The following is a 17,477-nucleotide window of genomic DNA, read 5'->3' as shown; positions in this document are numbered from 1 at the left end:
CCCAGATTTAGCTACAGATAATGGAGTTTTTCCTACCGACACCTTGGGACGATGGCGGGTTGTGCGGACGGTCCTTTGGCGGTCCTTGGGTGCCAGCTCTTGTCCGTGGCTCCTTGTCCCCGCGGGCCCGTGTGCTCCCATGTGCTGCAGCCGGGCAGGGCTCCGCCGGTGACTCGCTCTGCGGTTGCTGCAGCCTCTCGCAGCTCCGCGGCTGAGCTCAGCGCTGCATGTACGCACATGCATCGCGAGAGCGGCACTCCTTCCTCCTCCTCCTCCTCGCTGGTGCCAGAGCCAGCTGGCGAGCCGGCTTCAAAGCAACATTTCCCACTGGTGTCTCTTTCTCGGAGGCTGCCTGTCTCCTCGCTGGCTTTCAGTGGCGTTGGAGCCTGCCTGGGAATGGGCGCCACTCCCACATAGCTCCTGGCTCGACTCTCATTAGGAAGGGCGTATTCTTTGGACAGGGTGAGCTGTGCCTCTCGTTCCATTTCTCCACACGGGAGCCAGCACACGGAGCTGTGTTCCTTGCCCAGGGCTTGTTCTCAGTGTCAGCCCTGTCAGCCGCGCCGTGGTGGTGGTACATTAATGGTTAATTGAGCATTAACGCTGGCACTGCGGCAGGGCCTGGGTGGCCGAGCCCTTCCTGGGTGTGCTGGGCTGCTCTGCTGGAGCCTGGTGAGTGCCCCATCACAGCCACACCCTGGTTTGGGTGGGCATCTCATCCCTTGCGTGAGTTTCCCCATGTGCTCTGTGGTGGTGAAAAGCATCTGCAGGGAAGATGTCACTGTCCCCACTTCTGGTTCTTCCAGAGCTGGTGGCCCTGGTGAAGCTCAGAAACCCAAACTGAGTACTTTGCTAGGGACAGAGGGGTAGAGATGTGTGCCAGAGACACAAGTTGTTGTGCCCTCTCCAAACTGAGTGAAGAGATCTGGGCTCCAGAATCTCCCCAGAGATGGTTCCATCTTGGCACTACCCAGTGTTACTGGAGTTACTGGGTAAAACACCATGATCTTCTTGTCCCCACATCCTCCCACTGACTGTGTCGTCATCATTTATACTTTGGCTTTATCAGGGTGCACGACTGATGCAGCTTGGGTGCTCACTATTCTGAGGAGGAGAAGGGTGGGAAGGAACAGGTTGCCCAGAGAGATGGTAGATGTGCCATCCCTGGAAACATTAAAGGTCAGGTGGGACTGGGCTCTGAGCAAGCTGATGGAGTTGATGTCCCTGCTCATTTGAGGGGTTTGGAGTAGATGGTCTTTAAAGGTCCCTCGAAAGACAAGTGATGTAATGAGGGCAATCCCCAGTCTGGCTAACCCAGAGGGACAGATGGGGTACCCGACCTTGTTGCAGAGCTGCAGGAGTGGAGGACAGAGGCTGACCCAGCAACAAAGGGATAGTTGCATGCATTGAGGGGAGGTCTGAGCACTCACAGCTCACTTGCAAATTCCTCCCTAAATAGGTGCCTCAGAACATTTTTAAATGCTATTGCTAATTACTACAGACCCTACCTGTGCTTGCTCTTCAACAGTGGAGTATGTCAGTCTGAAAGCAGGCTGGAGAGGTGAAACAAGTTTTGGGTCTTTTTAATCTTCCCACGACATGCCTGTCTGAGCACCGAAGGACATATTTGCATTTTTTGGGACATAGTGTGAATACTTTCAGCAATACTAAAATAAATACACATATCCATCCCACATGAGTATATACAAGGCAGTAGAAGATAACTGCACTTGGAGGGCTCAGCATCTTGTTACTCCTGCATAGCTTGTTGGCCAGGGAGCCCAGTGAAGTTGTCATGTCCTTTGACAGTGTTTCAGCTCATACCTGCATTGTCCTTGGTGTAAACCAAGCTCCAGCTATGGGTTTCTCTCTTCAGCACCTAGTCAGAAACAGCTTGCCTTGAGTTTGCAGTCGATGTTCTAGCTGGTTCTTCTGCTGCTGCAGGATTGCACAGTAAGCCAGTCAGCTGAGAAATGGGATCACTTCACCAAATTCAGTCCAGTTTTTTTGATAGCCCACGCAAATACAGCCAGTCACTAAAAAACAAAAAGCCCAAGGTGACATTTGGTGGTTCATTCCTTCAGCTGAGCAGTGTTACTGTGATATCTGGCTGTCCTTCTGCACTGCTACACAAAACCAATCTCAGGCTGCTGAACTAGCAGCAGGGAACCCATCCAGCTGACATGTTTTGTCTCCCCTGGGTTGTTGCTCTGTAGATTCTGTTCCCCAGTGCAGTTTGCAGTCTCTCATGGCAAACTGGTATGCACTGGCACGGCTGAGAGGAGGAACCAATGGAAACAATATCATGGGTTGGTCCCAGTGCCAGAAAGCGTGTGGAGAGTCACCAGCCTAATCACATTGAAAGCCTGGGAGCTGCAGCTGAGCTGGGAACCTGCTGGGGCTTTGTGCCTGCCCTACTTCCCAGGGCACTTTGGTTGGTGATGATAAATGGGGAAGTTCAGTGCCCAGTTCCCTGCACACACAGGTTGTTCCTTTGTGCTCTTGCTTTCAGAGTTAACAGTACAAAATGGTAGAGGTTAGAGAGTGTTTGATAATTCTTTTCACATTCTCATCTTTTTCTGCATTTCTTCCCATTCTGATGCTCTCTATTAGCATCAGTTCAGAGCAAGGCCACCCCTGGTAGATGTGAGGTTGGGAGGAGCTGGGCTGAGTGCCAGGCTTGGGGCTGGTTGCCACACTTACATTTTTTGTCTTTCTTACCCCAGATGAGCCAAGATCCCCCTCCCAGGAGCCATGCTTCTGTTTGGTTTGGGTGGAGCTGGGTTTTGAGCCTTCTGCTCACTATTCTCAGCAGTGTGTTGCTTGCCAGCATCCTTCCTGCAAGGTGGAGATGGAACCATTGGTGTCTGTGCTCATTGCAGGGACCTTGAACCAAATGACTTAAAGGTCCTTTCCAGCCCAAACCCTTCTGTGATTCTATGATCCCCAGTTCTGTGGTCCAGCAGGTGAGTATTTCTAACTGGCCTGAGGGAACTCTTTTTGGGGAAGGGGAGAGCAGGCACATCCTTCCTCTCTGCAGCCCTTTTCCAGCATGCAGCATTCCTGAGATGCAGTGTCTCCCTGGCTCAGTGTGTGGTACCACCAAACCCTCTCTTTCCTTTGATCCAGGGCTTTTAGCAGAGCAGCATGATGCTCCTGTGCTAGCCAAACAGCTTTGATTCTTCCATGCAATGTGGTGTGCATGTGTCCAGGTTGACAGGGGCTGCAAACACCCATTTCCTTCCAGAAGTTGAGAGTAAATGAAACCAAGCTCACAATTGCAGTTTGGTTTATTTATTTTTCCTGATGGTCCATGTGTTTTTAGCACCTATTACTGGATGGAAAGGGATGCTGCATCAGTGTGTATCTGCAGTGTCCATTGTTAGCTCACAGCTCTCATCTCATGTGCAAGAAGGATGCTAACAACAGCTGGGTCCCCAAAAGGTGTTTTCCTGTAAATCCTGGAGACAAATTGAACTAATGGGAGGTGACTGGCTGCAAACTTGTGGCCAGAGGAAGATGGATGGTTTTGAGCAGGGGTGTTGTGACCTGAAACTTAAGCCTGTGGCTGGGTCACTGCCCTTCTTTCAAGTTGTGTTCACTGGGCTGGAAGCTTTCTTGTTATGCATGGAGTTGCATCCAGGGAGGATCTGAAAGGTCACTTAACCCTTTGCCTCACAGTGAAAGCATAAAGAAATGATAATACAATAAATCCAAAGCAATCCAACTATCCTCCAAAAAAAAAAGACCTTGAAAGCTGGAAAAGCCCACAAAGGAGGATGCTAGGTTTATATTGCTTGTTCAGCAAACAGGTTGCATCTGGGTTGAGGTTGCAGCAAAGGTTTATTCAGAAATTCAATGCCATTTGGGATGTAACACAGGTAATAGTGATTTTTTTTTCCTTCTTCTCTCTCCTCCCTTCATCTTTGCTCTAATGCATTTGACTGAATTACAGTGCAAATCCATGGCTGTATAAATACCAAGTGGGGGAGAAAAAAATGCAGCAGAAACCACAGGCATTGTTTAGGTGGTTCTTTGATGTATTTCACCCATGAATATAAACTGTTAGCCTTGTGGGATGGTTTTGGGCTAAAAGGGGCTTGAGACTGGTTTTTTTGGTGCCTTATAAAAACACTTCACAGACATTTCACTTCCCATCCTTTCTCTCTTGATGTGTGTGCCTTGCAGAAAAGGTGCTTGTACTCTCGGCTCCAGAGATTAAACCCCTTTTACTGCACAAATACTGCTTGGCATCCACAGTTTGTTCATACATGGAATGCCTTGAGGGATATCAGTCCAGGTTCTGGCCCTGCCAGGTCCATATTCTACACTGGCATCTTAGCTTTAACCAGGCTTGTGGGGAAACACTTGTTCCAGGGCAGATTCTGCAGCTTAGGTTGGAGTCAGGAGTGGGCCCATGCTGGCAGTGGTGGGTCTGTAGTGATGAAGGAAAAGACAGGGGGATTTGGCAGCTGAGCTTGTTTGTTTGTTTGTTTGGGAGTGCAGGGGGAGGACTTCTCTGTGATGCTTGGCAATAAATTTGGCCTGATACTTAAGTACCAGTTCCCAGGAAATTGCCATCAGAGTAATTAGCGTGTGCTGACTTATTTGTACAGTGATAACAGCAGGAAAGTATTGAAGCAGGAAAAACAAACACATTATTCATTTGAACCTTCAATCCACAGCCTTTACCTGACAGTTCGTTCTTTGCAATACACAGGTCTATTTTTAGGCTTCCAAGTCAGAAAAACTCTTTTTTCATTTTTGTTTTGCATTTTGGTCTTTATTTCGCTGACATAAATTGGAAATGAATCTGTGCTTAGAGATAAACAAACCCAATTTTAAAATAAACCTTTTGAATACCAAAGACTCTGTGGAAGTGCTGAAGCTTCAGTACAAGGCTCCTGAAACTTGTGCCCTTGCAGATGGGATGAGGGTGCTGCAGACAGCAGCTGGGGTAGGCAGGAGGAGCTGTGTGTGCAGGTGCAGCCCTGGGTAGTGGAATGCCATCCCTGTTTCTGTCAGAGCTATGTTCTCTGAGCATCTTCTTTAGCCCAGGTTTCCCTGCTTGGTGGTGAGTGCTGCTTAGGCAGCCAGGTTGGAATTGTCCTTTGAGAGGTGAGCACTGAGGAGCAGGTTTAGTAACTCGGGTAATAATTATTGTTAACGAGACTGTGGGAGAGTGGCACAGGGTCACAGGAGTCTGGGGTTGTGAGGCATCTGAGGAGGATACTTGGGGAAGGGCAGCCTTATATGTGAGCATATGGAAAAGCTGGTAAGAGAGCAGGAGATGTTTGGGGCGTGGAGGGAAATGGGTCTCAAGAAATGTATGGATTCACCTTGGAAGGGAAACAATGGGCACGGAAGCGTTAGCTCTGCCTCTCCTTTCCTCCTCTGTTCTGCTCACCAGCCTCCCAAAAAAGAAATTCTCTGCCAGGCACTTGTGCTAAATCCTTTGAAAGCTCATCTTCTCCTTTGGCAATTATAAATACAGAGAAAAGGGTGGAGGCAGAAGACAGGCTGTCTGCAGGGGAAGAGAGCAGAGAGGCCCCAGGGTTTCTGCTGGAGATGGATTTTGTGAACAGCTGAGGAAATCAGGCAAGGCACCTCCCGCAGCTAGCAGCTATATCACAAGCACCCCTGGCTGCAAATGCAGTGCAGATAAACCTGACTTAAAGTGCCTTTTTTAAATACCAAAGGCTTTTAAGTATTTGAGCCAGCCATCAAAAAGGTGACTTACCATCTCCATATCTTGAGCTCTTTGCATGGAGCCAGCATGCCTCCGTGGAAGGTGGGGCTTAGGCAAACACTAGCAGTACTGCTCAAATCAAAGGCAGGAGAGAAACTTGTGACCTCTCTTATGCAAGATTCAGACTGGGTGACCCAGTGGTCCTAAAGTCTTTGGGAGTGGTTGCTGTGCTTTGCAGACCCAAAAGTTGATCCCCATCCCTGGTTCCCCTTGTATTTTCCAGGTACCAAGTGCAGGTTTAGGGTTGGTGGAGGCAGGATTTTGACTGCAGCCTCCAGGTTTCCTGGAAAGCAATATTGGCTCCTTGGTTTTTGTGCCACAGTTAGTTTAATCCTTTTAATCCTACGGCTGTCACAGTGAGCCCCCCCACATTGTTAAGCCCTAAAGGAAGAAGAGACAGGAGTGAGGGAAGGTATTGCAGATGCACAACCGTGAGCCAGTACCATGATGATGAAAATTTAAATAAAGCAGGAGCTGATGTTTTCAGGGAGTCTTTTCCAGCTCTTCTAGAGAGAATGCAGTCAGGGACTATGTCCTGGGATATGCTTTTGAGCCTTAGAGGAACCTAGCAGATGTGAAGATCCTGGAATCAAGAAGCACAAAGGGAACCTGCAAGCATAATTATGATAAACATCAGTGGGTGATTTCAGAGGGTCGGAGCTGGGAGCTTCATTCCTTTGGCACAAGTGCTTGTAGTCAGGAAAGTTTTGTGTGCCTTTTGTAGAGCCAGAGTCTGGCCCAGACTGGACAGGATCATCTGGTTCAGTCTTTTGTGGGAAAGTGAGCCAAGGTGACTGTAGCAACCTTGTCCAGTTGTATCTTTAAGACCTCCACTGGTGGAGACTCCACCATCTCCCTGGGGAGGTTATTCCAATTAGTGATTTTTTTTTTCTCACTGTAAAATGATTATTTCTTACATTATGCTTTGTTTCTGCCCTATGAGTGAAATTTTTTTTACTCACTTTTGTCTGTTTTTTTAGCTGGGAAAGAAACATCAAAGTGGGCTTCTTGGTTTAAGAGAATTTTATTTTGGTATGGATTGGCTTGTGGTATGGATCTAGCACTTTGACTGCTCTTCAAAATCCACATCTGGGTAGTGATGAGATGCAGAAGATCTTTGGATGAGGCAGGGATGTCTGGGGCTGGACAAGCTTGACTACTGATAATGGGACATCTTGTTCTTTGTACCACCAATAATTGAACCTCTTGTTGTTTGTACCTCATTGATTTCTAGGCTTTAAGGTCATCTCTTAGTCTGACCTGCTGTATAACAGAGATTCCTTGAATTAATTTCCACTCTGCAGTCAGCAGTTGTGAATGGAACCAAGCATGCATTTTTAAAGGAGCAAGGGAAGCAAGGTGGAAGCATCCCATCTTATTTTAAAAATTGCCGGTGCTGGATCCTTGGCCATGCCAATTGGAGGAGTTTTCTTTCTGTTAATTACCTGCAGTGTTGGAAAATGGTGTCGTTGTTCCTGGTTTGTTTTCTGTTGAGCTTCAACTTTCAACCTTTGGTCTCGCTATGCCTTTGTCTGGCAGGCTGAGAGCACCCTTCTGACAGGTACCTGCAGGCTGTGAGGCGCCTTTCAACTTTCTCTTTGATTGACTTCCTTGAGCTCCTTGCTGCAAGCCTGGGTTTGTTCTTGTGGTTGTCCTCTGAACTCTCTCCAGTTTTTCCAGCAGTATTCTTGAAGTGTGGGTACAAGTATGAAACCTCACACTCCCATCAGCTGTGCCAGCCCAAGGCCTGAAGATAACAGGGCCTCTACTGGTACGTGACATCCCTCGCCAGTGGAGCACCATGGACCTGCCTTGCGAGCTCACGTTGGGATAATTGCACCTCTTACCTCAACCAGTCCTGTAGGTCTTGTACCTTTAAAAGGTCCCACTTCTTTAATATGCCAAGTGTCTCTTTCATCTTTTTGATGGGTTTTTTTTTTTCTTGGTTTGTATTCTGAAAGGAGTTTTAGTCCAACCTTTCTCCCTGTACCAGCCACGCATAAAAATCTTCACAAAACTGAGAGCTGCTAGGAGTGTGTTTTACAGACTGGGGGAAGGAAAGTAATTCACAAGAGGGAAATAACACTGAGATGTATCTTCAGTGCATGTTCTGGGACAGAACAGTTGCATACCACTGGCTCCAAAGTCCTGCAGGCTTTTCTGACCTCTTCAGATTTTGATGGATTGTTTACTCCCGTGAAGATTAACCATGGAGATGTTTAACCTGCAAGTCCTGTGCCAGTCAAACCTGTCATTGCTGGCTGTGGAGTGTAGCACCAAGCTTCTTGCCTGGGAGTTGTGGACTGTCTGCTCCCTTTGGGGGTTTGGTCAGTGCTGGTGAATTTCTAGATACTAGACACAGAGAGTTAACTGTGTTTCCAGCTGAAGTGTTTTTATTATTGGTTCTATGTTATTTCTTAGGTATAATGATTCAGAGGAAACAGAGGTGTTGATCTGATGGGGAACCTAGAAAGCTTTTTGGTAATAGCATCCAGATGTTTCCTTAGCACATCTGCTTAAGCCACTGTTGAAGCCAATGCCTTCAGCAGTGCTGCTGGTGTGTTTTACTGCCTGCTGCTGTGTGTGATGCTAATTTATGAGTAATGCAGAAATGGAGGAGGGGGAAGTTTAGCAGCAGAAGCAAGGACAACCAGCTGCCAAGGAAGCGTGGGAAAGGAAGGCAATCCAGACTGTAACCCAAATTATTCTTGCTTTTACCATTTGTGTAGGGTGTTTGGAAGTACTCTTGCATGTAATTGTAAGTACTGTGCCCCAGGTTTGCCTGGTTACAGGTCACTGTGTACCTGTGCTATTGCAGCTCAGCCGTGTGAGCAAGACATTTGTCTGTCTGAACATTGACTTCAGCTGAGAGCAGGGCAAGCCCTCCTTGTGCAGCGACTGATGTGTGAGAACATACTCCTGCCTGTCCCCTCATTAGTGGGAAGCTGTTTCTCTCCCAGGTTGTATCTGTTTAGCACTTCAGCACTGCCTTGCTAATCCCTGTGCCAGGATTGTCAGCATGCAGTGTTCCTCCAGGGAGGGTCAGCTCTGGGACAGCTCAGTTGCCTCATGCCAGGGCTTTGGTCAGGCAGGATGCTGCTGGGAGCTGTGCTTTTAATGTCACTGTGTCAGCACTGTGCCCTGCCCAGGGCAGTATTGCCAGCAGCCTGAGGATAGCGTTCCATCATTCCCTGTGCCCTGAGCTGTGCCTTTCTAGGCTGCACACTGCAAGCCCTGGGTCACAGCCCTTCCTGCAGGGACTCAGATCTGGTGAGCACTGCAGCTCCTCACACCATGCTGCTCTTTATCCCTCTTACTCAAGGACTTCTGGCTGGTTTTCAGTGTCACAGAGAGAAGAGCAGACCAGTTTGTGGTGCTCACTGCAAAGAACTGATGTGAGTGCCTGGTCTGAAAGGTGATGGCAGCCACGAGGTCTTTGAAGAAGAAACGAATCTCATCTCTCCATATGAAGACTAGTGTGTCACCTCCTTCCAGGGAGGGTGGGGTGACCTTGGAGGTTATGCAGGTTATAATGGGGGAAGAAGGTGGAAACTCGTGGCTGGGCTGTGGCAAAGCCCTTGTGTGAGGAGGAGATGTTGCTGTGGTAGGTGCCTGTGAGATGAATGGCCCAAAGGTGTAGATCCCATCCTGCTGCTGTCTTTTTCTCTGTAATGAGTGACACAGCTGAGCTGAGCACCATGAGCTGGCCAAGGATGGGCCATCAGGTGCTCTTGGTTACATGATGGAGAGCTCACAGCCCAGCTGGGTGATTCACAGCATGGACACTGTCCAGCCCCAGAGGAGCCTGCAGCACCTTGGTTTGTGTGTGTGCTCCTTCAGAGAGTAAAGACCCTGCAACAGCACTGCAGGTCTTGAAGCAGGAGAGGCAGCATGGCTTGTAAATGTTTGTCACATGAACACAGAAAGGAGCAAGAGGTGGTCAGAGAGACACATTTCTGGAGCTGTGGATGACATTGCTTCCCTCATGGCTTGGAGCCCATCTTGTTTCCAGTAGTCATCTTCTTAGCTGAACCTCCCATGCTCCTGAGATGTGCCAGAGCCATTTGCTTCCACCACACCAGCTGTGATCTTGTTTCTTCTGGCAATGAACCCTGCTGCTTGGCTTCCCTAGCAAAGGTGTGTTTGAGCATCAGTGGCTTTGTACCTCCTGTGCCACATCCTGCACCCTAGGAAGAGATTTCTTCAGCTGCATAGACCAGCTTTCCTGCTTCTCTTAGAGTGATATCATAGAAAGACCTGGGCTAGAAGAGCTTGTAGAGGTCATCTATTCCAACCCCTCTGCCATGGGCAGGAGCCCCACTTCACTGTTGGTCTCTGTAACTAGGAACACTAAATTTGGGTAGGATCAATCTTCCACTGATACAAGAAAGCTCTTCTTTATGAGGCTAAATTGCAAGTTATTCCCAGCTGCCTCCTAAACCTTAGTTAGTTTCTGTATCACTGGCCCACCCTTGCAATCCTTCTCAGTTGCTGGGTTGGAGTTAGTTTGCAGGTCCTCCCCAATGGAATAGGGATGCTGACTTCTTTTCTGCAGCTCTTCCCTCCCAAAGAAACCTTGTAGGCATCTCCATTGTGATTATTTTCCATGTCATTCAAATGTCCCCTGAGCTGCTTGTGTCTGGCCAATGTCCAGTGGAGGAGCTCCTGGGCATCATGAAATCTGTAGTTTAGATAAAGTACCTAAAAGCTGTGTTTCCATTTCTCTCTGCACACCTTTTTTTTTTTGTGGGTTTTTTTTTTTTGGTGTTTTTTTTTGTTTTTTTTGTTTTTTTTTTTTTTTTTTTTTTTTTATAAAGCTTAGAATTTAATCTAGATATGATTTCTGGAGTTGTTCCTGCCTCCTCAGTGGAGCAGTAGGTTATACCCAGCAGAGAGAGCAATCTCTGCATTAGTATTAATCAACACGCAGTGTAGTCATTTTGCTGGTGTGTGAGAGTCTGTAGTTGAACACTTACATTGTCTTAGTGTAGAATTTACATATAAAGCTAACTATACTGCATTGTGTATTAAAATCCACCTAATTTGATTAAGTAGCTCAATGTTTCCTTTTTCTGCATTTGAGCTGACTTTCTTTGTCACTAATCCCGTGCCCTGTTGCATTGAATGCACCCTCAGGAGACAGTCAGCTTCAGTAAATCCTCCTTCTTGGGAAAAATATAGTAAAAAAATTGGAGAAGGTTGGCTACTGACAGTACATCTAAACTTTCTGACTCCATCTGGGTTTTGGTTTGTACTTGAAAGGAGTCTTTGTTTCTAATGGAAGTTATAATACAAAATGTAAAAGTTTGTGACTCCAAAGGGAAATTTTCCAGCTGTTGAAACAAAGTGCTTCAAGTCAAAATGAGTTTCAATACATCAGCCTTCAAAATTTCAAGATTTTTATATTTCTTTCCACTTATTCAGAGTGGTAGGAAAAAAAAAATTAAGATCTTTAAATCTCACAAGGATGATAGAACTGAATTTTTTAGCTTTTTTTAACATCTTTTTGTCATCTTCTGTTGGCTGAATCTTGAGGCAACAAGTTGTTCTTTTGCCACTACTGCAAGGTCAGGGGGTCCTTTGAAGGGTGAAGCAGACATCACTCTCTTGATACTAATAGAAATCATGTATAAAACCTGAAGGTTTGTCAATCTGTCCTGATCCAGATATTAAAACTGTGTTTTCTTTGTAGGTGTATCCACTGTTTGGACGATATGACGTGGGAGCTGCAATTTGGCTTGGATTACAGTATATCAAAAGACTTTTTGAACTTACCAGGCAACCCTCCCCCTAAACTTTGGGGACAGAGGAGCTTAAATTTATATTTTCAGTGTCACACAAGGAGAAAGGAGTTGGCTGCTTTGCCCAAGTAATGAAAATCAATGCTATGTTGCTCTTGGAAGAAAGGAGAAAAGCCTAGCATATAGATCTTGGTTTAGAGACAGATTTTGCCTGGGAAGAGTGTGCCTGGGGAAAGATACAGGAAGAAGAAGAGATGATGCTACAAGCCATCTTCCTGACTTCCAGAGTGAGACTGAAGTTTGTAACAAGGTACAAAAAAAAAACCAAAACACAATTACAGAACATTTTCTTTTCTTTGTACATCACTGAAATATCCATCAGACAAGAAGTGAGATGAGTAATGAGTCCATGCATTGAGTAGTTTCTCCTACTGCCCCCAGTCTCTGTCCTGTTCCCTGGCCACTGCCCATGCATCACCCATGCCTTGAGCAGGCTTCATGTAAAAAGCATCAGCAAATCTCCACTGCCTAGTTGTCCACATGTCCAAGACTTAACTTTTCAAGCATCTCTGCTCACACACATACACACAAAACATGTTTCTGGAGGATGCTTGTGCCTTTATGCCTGAGGAACTTGCTGCTCTGTTGTTGGCAGTGAGGATGACAAGTCCCTCACACTATTTGCACAGCAATCTTTGCAGCTCCAGAGCAGGACAATGATGTGTTTTTCAAACAGATGAGATACAGAGGGAATTGAAATGTATGGGCTTATCACATTGCTTTGTCCAAAGCCACAAGAGGAGAAAGACAGAAAATAGAGCAAGATAGCCTGATTTCAATTTACTACCTCTGGAGAACTGAAAAACATTGGTTGTGGAAAAGAAAGTTAATACATGATTTAGTTTTTAGCTTCTTTCCTGCTGTAAATATTTTTCCTCATAAGCATGCATGGCTCCTCCCATGTTGGATGCTGAGCCCTGGAGTGCTGGGAGCATTCCTTGGAGGAGAAGGCTAGCCAGGATGGCAGAGGGGTGTCAGGCTTGCTCTGTTCTAGAGGTACAGCTCCATGGGCACAGGGCACATACAGCTTTCCTCTGCTGCACGTCCTGCACTCTGTGCACTCTGAGGGCTGTGTGGGGCTGAGGGTGGAATGGGTTCATCAGACTCTTGCTCTGAGTATGTGTGGTGTGTGTGAGATTGCCATGAAGGCCATACCAGCGTGAGCATGGGGACTGTAATGGCAATATTCCCTAATAAATTTGACAATGATGAAAAATGCTGAACTGAACTCCACTCAGGTGAAAATGCTCCCCTTTTCTTCATATCAGAGATTTCCTGGCTGTCCCTCACCCTTTTGTCTCAGCAATGAGCTGGAAGGACCATCACTTTGTATTAGAGGTTTTTAGCCTCTGTGACTCATTTAGTTGTTGGTTTAACAGTTGATTTTTCCAGTGAGAATGCCAGTGACATGGGTAGATGTGGTGATGGGAAGATACCACTGTCTAGGAAGCAGCAATGGTTTCACATCTGTGAAGGGACTATGACTAAGAGTGTAGCTGCTACCTTTCTAAAGCAGATTTGAATCAGAGAGAGAAAAGACTCAAAGTCTGGGTCTGCCCCAGTTCCTTGGAAGACCCAAATTTAATATTTGTTCGTTAAGCTTAAGTTTCTGTTTCAGAGTCGATGTTTAGATTTTAGTCTTGCATTTGAAATTTCCCCATTTAAAGGTGAGGTGAGAAAATGTGTGTTACACATTGAGCAGCAGTCACACTGCTGAAGATGACAGGGAGTAGAAGTGGCTGTACAGAGCAGAGTGAGACCATCTAGTTTGATGTCTCCCTTGGTGATAGCTAAGAGAGGAAAGAGTGCTCTAGGAATGAACTTCCCTCAGCAGATCCTTGCAGGATCCAGTGGTTAAATGTGTTAAGTGTTTCATGGGAGTGTCCTTTATGTCCATTTCTCCCCATGGATCAGATGCTCCTGTCATGCTCAGTTTATGGAGCTCATTACTCTGAGCAACCCAAGCCATGCAGTCTCTGGCCCAGTGTTGTGTTGATATGGATTAGCCAATCTCACCTAGATCAGAGGTGCTAAGTTGGATTTGGCCAGGGGACATCACAGCACCTGGTGGGCTGATGGTCCTGCTCTAATGACCAGCAGATGGGAGTTCACCCTCAGTCCTGTGCAACTCTGTCATTTAACCCTCCACTTCTTCCCCTAGGAAGCATCTACTGGCACTTCACAGAGAGCACCAGTCATATCTGTGAATTCCTGTGTAACAAGTAGGATTTAATGAGAAGAACAGACTTCAGAAAATCCCGTGCAGCACAGTCTTCAATTATTCATGTAGGACTGTTGTCATCATGGTGGTTTGATGCTTAAAGGAGAGATACAACCCCTTGTATCTCACAGGAGCCTCTTCCAGGTCTCCAAAGAAGAATAGAGTGTAATTTGGCACTTATTATTTCATTGCATCAGCTTTTCTGGGTCTGGGAGTGCTCTTACCACAAGCAAATAAATTACCCATCTCATTTTGCTGCATGCACTGCAGCCAGCCATATGTTTGAGGCTGATAGAGATTCTTATCTCATGGGCTAAAATTACTGAATGGAGGATGACATTTCTTATCAAGGGCTTTGCTGAATCAGAGAGTGGCCCTGGCACCCAGCTCTGAGACACTGCTCCTCTTTGTCCAGCCTCTCAGCCCAGCAGTAAATGGATTTGTGTCTGTAGGTCAAAGGTGCTTGTGTCAAGGTTTTTTTGCAGATTGAAGCTCTGAGGATTGTCCATGTGCCTGGGAGGATGTGGGATTGAGGAGGGGAAGTGATATTGTTCATGTGATTAAAACAGGGCATCATAGAGCTGTGCAAATATATTTTCACTTAGAAGTCCTTGTATGCACAGGCTTCACATCAGGGACTCTTTTCTCCCAAAGAGACAAAGGCTTTGCTTCTAGTCCTGTGGTGTAAAAAGCCATCCCCTCCTACTGACAGCAACAGCTTTTTTCCAGACTTAGAGCTTGCATCTCTTCATCCTCTGACCTCTTCAAGAACAGGTTATTTTCCTTCCTCTCTTTCTATTTCTGTCTTTGGACAGACACTGATGAGTCTAGGGGTTGTCTGGGTGTTTATCAGGTAGGAGAGAGACAGAGAAGCTTCCCTCACCAAGCCCAAGCACCTTCTTTTTGCCTTGTCTTTGCCTCTTAGAGCAGAACTGACAGCATGGGATGTTCAGCTTCTGCAATGCATCTGGGCAAAGCTCTTGATGGAGACTGGAGGGACTCTCTAGTGGCCTTGGGGAGCTCCCCTAACTGAGCACTGTCCACAAAGGCAAGTTTGTTCCTAGGAGTCCTCCTGGGCATGAAGCAAGACTAGCTACCCAAGCCCCCCAAGCATGTCAAACTTCCTGTAAGAGCTTTCTAGGAAAGGCATCTCTGAATTAGCATGTTTTTTCCTCACAGGAGAGTGTCTTCCACAGGACAGTACTCCTGTAGTGTTGCACAAAGGGCAGGGTCATCTTCTCAGATCATAATAAATCTGATAAAGCACCGTCTGTGATGAAGAGACTTAACATGCAACACCAATTTCTTCTGCTAAGTGGTCTCCAGTAAGTTTTTCAGTTTCTCTGTGACCATGGCAAGGTACTTCACTTCCTCTGTAATTACAAGTATATTCAATCTAGCCTGTGGCTGCCATGTAGTGCACAGCAGGAGGTCAAGTCCCAGTGTCCAGCAGAAAACATTCTTGAGGTCAGTGTGAGAGTGGTACTGTGCCCAGTGTGGTGAGGACATTGTGGCAGAGTGGTGGGACACTGTCCTGCTATCTGCACCCTTCCTGGCTCAATCCTGGCATGCTCTTGGAAGCACTGGACACATCTTTGAGTGATGCTGCCCAGGCAAGACCACTTTATTTCAGAGTCGAACCACCAGCACTGCTTTCTGCAGTGCCCCATGAGATGCCCAGAGATAACAGCCCTCTGTGGTGTGGCAGTGGGCCAAGGCTGTGCTCTGAGTGACTCCCTGGGGAGGCTCCTCTGCCATCTGCAGCAGCCACCAAGAAATGCTGGGGCTGATGGGTGCAGCATCCCCAAGGTCCCCAATCTCCCAGGGAGGCTGACAGGGGTCAGAGAGCACCCTTCTCTCAGATGGCATCTCTGGGGATGTGCAGCCATCTCCCTCCTCTTGAAACAATATCCACAGCCTGATTGTCAGGTTTTTCTATGTCCTTCCTTCTGCATTCTGATGGTGCAGCCAGCATCCATCACAGCTTGCAGCATGGGGGTCCCAGGCACCTGCAGGTGCTGTCACATGTGGGCTGGCTCCTCCTTCCTTCAGACCTTTTCTCTTCACCGTTTTCCCCCTGAATGATGCTGAGTCACCCCGAGCTCAGTGGAGCAACCTCTGGCCCTGCACCAGCAGTTGAGCAACCCCTGCCCTGAGGTCATGCTGGGATGGAGGTCTCCAGGGCAGTGGATGATCAGCCAGTCCTTGGGCTTTGCTCCCCAGCAGTGTCTGCATGCCATCACACCACAGTCATGCTTCTCCCTTGCCTGGCTCCTGCTGAGGTGGCTGTTTGTTGCCTGTTAGCCTTGGATGCAGTGCTCTCCTGTCCCCATGGGAATAGTTGGCTGCCTCAGTAGGGGACTGGAGAGGTTATGGGGACATGCTGTGTTTAGGGCTAGTGACCATCTGAGGTGACCAGCTGGTTACTCCAGTTGTAAGCCTGGCCTGTTCAGCTGAGTGCCTGTTTTTAATACAGTTTTATAATACCAGTTTTATAATACTGTTTTTAACACCAGCACACCCAGCTCCATGCACACTGCAAGCTTGTTGAGATTCCGTGCTGGGTGGCAATGCTTGACGTGACGAGAGCTCACACCTTTGCTTTCTGACCTTTGCTTTCTGCTTTTCATCCAGACTGAGTTTGCAGTTGGAAAAAAACCCAAAAAAGCAAAACCTTTCATTTTATTTGTCAGCTGAAGTAATTTTCTAGAAGGTGCTAAGGCACAGTTAACCTGGAACCTGCAGCGCTCTTACTAGAAACCATTATCAGGGTTAGGCTGACACACATAATGGGAAGGTTGAAGTGGCTCTAACATGTGGCTGGAACATTGTTAGTGCCCAGTGTTGGTGCAGCCGTGGATGATGGAGTGGCAGAGGCCTCTGGAGCAGCTATAGCTCTTGTTGGTGACTGCAAGATGTCCCACGTGTAGCTCTGGGGGTAAAGGAATGGGGACAAAACAGGCTGAACATCCAAATATTCCCAAATACTCATATGCAGAAATCTGTTCATCACAGATGCTGCCAGCCAGGTATGAATTGTGGAGTATAGAAGAGTCTCCAAAACTTCTGCTCCGTGCTCAGAGCTTCCCAGTACCAGCATAGGTTTATGCAAGCAGGGCAGGACAAGCCAGCAAAAATGCATTACACATGGGGGAAAGCAGACTGGCTTGTTCCCTGCCATTCTGAGAAAGCCAGACTACATCTTTTAGAAGGGAAATCTTCAGTAAAAGTACCTGAACCTCTCCTATTTGACTTAGGTGTCTTGGAACCAGAGCCTGTTTTCAGAGGTGCTGTGGGCAAGCCCTGTGTCCTGCACCTTGTGCTTGCTCAAGCAAACCCTCAGTGCCAGCTTTTCCCCATCCAGTTTCTGTCCTCATGTCTTGTACTTGATTATCGTCCCATCTGATTTGTTACAGTAACAAGCAGCTCATTTAGGTAATTTCCATCTAGCTCTAATTAAGATTCTACATGCCTTTTTATTCCAATAAAAAAAAAATAAAGAGTTCCTCTTGATTGCTTTTGAGTTTGGGAGCGTGCAGCCAGGTGCCCTTGACTTCAGCAGTGTTTAGGAGCATGTGTAAGTGCTTTCCTGATCTGAACCAAAACTGCAGTAAATCTTGACTACTCTCAGCAGGAGTCTTTCATCTGCATGAAGCTCTGTAAGTGAAGGAAGCACTGGCAAATCTTGGAGCCAACAGAAAGAATG

General features: G+C 47.0%; 1 long non-coding RNA gene across 1 annotated transcript in view; it reads left to right on the top strand.

The window, feature by feature from the left end:
- LOC306799429 overlaps window positions 1–17,477 on the top strand; it is a 95,007-nt gene that overhangs the window by 48,450 nt on the left and 29,080 nt on the right. Inside the window, exon 5 of the long non-coding RNA XR_013773597.1 lies at window positions 11,442–11,800. This is a non-coding gene — a long non-coding RNA (uncharacterized lncRNA). The remainder of the gene's footprint in view (window positions 1–11,441; window positions 11,801–17,477) is intronic.

The sequence above is a fragment of the Erithacus rubecula genome, assembly GCF_903797595.1.
Source record: "Erithacus rubecula genome assembly, chromosome: 3".
NCBI lineage: Eukaryota > Metazoa > Chordata > Aves > Passeriformes > Muscicapidae > Erithacus > Erithacus rubecula.
The sequence above is the reverse complement of the archived record's forward strand: the minus strand, read 5'-3'. Positions and strand labels throughout refer to the sequence as shown.